General features: G+C 36.4%; 1 protein-coding gene across 5 annotated transcripts in view; it reads left to right on the top strand.

The window, feature by feature from the left end:
- Positions 1–2,500, top strand: part of myh14 (myosin, heavy chain 14, non-muscle) — a 149,939-nt gene that overhangs the window by 58,612 nt on the left and 88,827 nt on the right. The window lies entirely within an intron of this gene.

Raw genomic sequence — 2,500 nt, 5'->3', positions numbered from 1 at the left:
GCCCCACATTAGCGTATACACGTATATATAATCTTCTATACCACGTAAATAACTTTGCTGCTTCCAGCTTTAAACAATGGAGGCTCAAGGCTATAAGCTAAGCTACGAGCTACATCGCAAACCTAATAACAGATTATATAATTTATAGTCGGCCATTGCCAAACACAGAAGGCACTGATCCAATTAATTAAACTTTTTAGTAAAATCATTCTTTATTTTGCCGCAGCATGGTGATTCTATTGTCTTACATTAGAAGGCCAAGCTAGCTACACATCTTCTTGAGCTAACATGTCTTTTACACATTTTTAACCTACTGTCATTACCTACCATTTCAGTGTCTCCTCAATTGCTGCAATTAGTAGTCACCGGGTCCGCCATTAAAAGTACCGTATTTTCTGGACTATATGGTGCATCGGTATATTAGCCACGCCCACTAATGTTTAGAAGAAAAAACATTTTCCATGCATTAGCCAGATCGGACTATAAGTCACAGATATATACGTTGTGAAATTAGTTATTTACACAAATATTTAGTAAATGTTTATTTACATACCTTAATTGTTTCCTGTAACGGGGCAGTAAAACGGCTGAACAAACAAAACAGAAGTCATCATTATGGCCCCACTAGCTGCGCAAGCTCGCTCTCCAATCAGCTAAACTGACTTAATAACTCCACGGTGGCGTTTTGGTGAATTTACTAAGGAATTTGTGAAACCGAAACAATACAAAAATAATGCCGTTGTAAGTTAATATGACTAACACGGACATTCGTAAACGTGTTAGCGTATTAACTCATGCTAACGACGCTGGCTTGCGTGAAAACACGCCTACAGATACCACCCACGGGATGGTTTAGTGAGTAAGAATTGTTTTAGTTGTATTGCAAAACTTGCAAACGTTGCTTTGAGTGATGAATGCAGGATCAATACGAGTACAAACGCTATGGACGGTAAAACATGAACATCTCTTCTACTTCCAGATGAAAACACTTAATGGAAGGACCCTGCAGTGAGCAAACATGTACAAAAGATAGCGCCATAGCACAAACAATAACACATATTTTCAGTGCATTAGCTTTTTTTTTTTAATTTTTATGTATTTGCATTATGGCCGTCAGTGAAGAAAAATCTATAGATTGCCCGCACCGTTTCATAAGTCGCAGGGTTCAAAGTGTAGGAAAAAAGTTGCACCTTATAGTCCGGCATTTACTACATTATAGTGAAACATTTCCTATACTAAAAAATGAACGTTGTTTAAAAAAAGGCATTATTTGAATCTGCGTTTTAAGTCCTACAATTAAAAAATGATATTGCTGAATGGATGCAAGATATTTTTAAAATGCCAGTCCATGTATGTAGACAGGCACGTAAGACTGGACCGCACATTCCAGACGTGCTAAATAAATGAAGAGGCAAAAAGCGCGTTCAGTCTTGATGAATCACGCTGCGAGCACCAAGTGCTTGTGTTGGCATTTGAGCGTTGTGATGATTAGCATATATTCTGCATATTCATAAAGGTGCTAAACTTCACAGATACAAGTTTTAGTAGATCATCTTTGCACATGTTTTAGTATGTGCAAACCTCTAGTAGATCAGACCCTGGCAGTATTGATTTACTGCTTGTCTTTTCTCACACACACCTCACAATGTTGCAGGCTCTTTATTCTGCAGTGTGTTGTCAACCCTACAGGAAGTCAACGTGGGTGTACTTTAGAGTAGTCTGTGCACAGCTTGTATAGCAGTATCTATCACATGGCTAAAAATGAGTCAAAGAGGTGATCTTAAGACTCTTGATTATAGTTTGCTTTGAACAATTGTTTTAATGAAGGAATAATCACAAAAAGATGAAGATCTGAATCATTTATTTTTACACAAATATGACTCCATTTTTCAAGTTAAGCTATACATTTATTTAGTAAACACTCCAGAAGGTGGTGTCATATTTCCATGCTTTGGCAGTGACATCACTAGGGTGAATTTTCTCGCACCTAAAACAATGTGTAGCATTTTAACAAAAAAACACACAAAATGAGTAAGTCATAATAAAATGCTTTGATGGATATAAAAAGTGCAAATGAAACTCCTGAGTACAAAATGCTTGTACCACCACTGGTGTGTGTACTACTGCCTTTTTGAAGAATTCACTATTAGTAAATACAAATAAAAATAAAGAAATTGATTTAAAAAATAAATACATTTAAAAACAATATTAAGAATGACAAAAAAAAAATTTTTTATATTTATATATATATATATATATATGTGTGTGTGTGTGCGTGCGTGCGTGCGTGCGTGCGTGCGTGCGTGCGTGCGTGCGTGCGTGCGTGCGTGCGTGCGTGCGTGCGTGCGTGCGTGCGTGCGTGTACATACATACATGTATGTACGTGTGTGTATATGTATATACATATATGTATATTCATGTGTATATATGTATGTGTATATACGTGTATGTGTATATATATACACATATATGCATATACACACACATATGTATATATATG

This window comes from Nerophis lumbriciformis, linkage group LG04 (genome assembly GCF_033978685.3).
Source record: "Nerophis lumbriciformis linkage group LG04, RoL_Nlum_v2.1, whole genome shotgun sequence".
NCBI classification, from domain to species: Eukaryota; Metazoa; Chordata; class Actinopteri; order Syngnathiformes; family Syngnathidae; genus Nerophis; species Nerophis lumbriciformis.
Note: the sequence above shows the minus strand (reverse complement) of the source record. Positions and strands in the feature narration are given on the sequence as shown.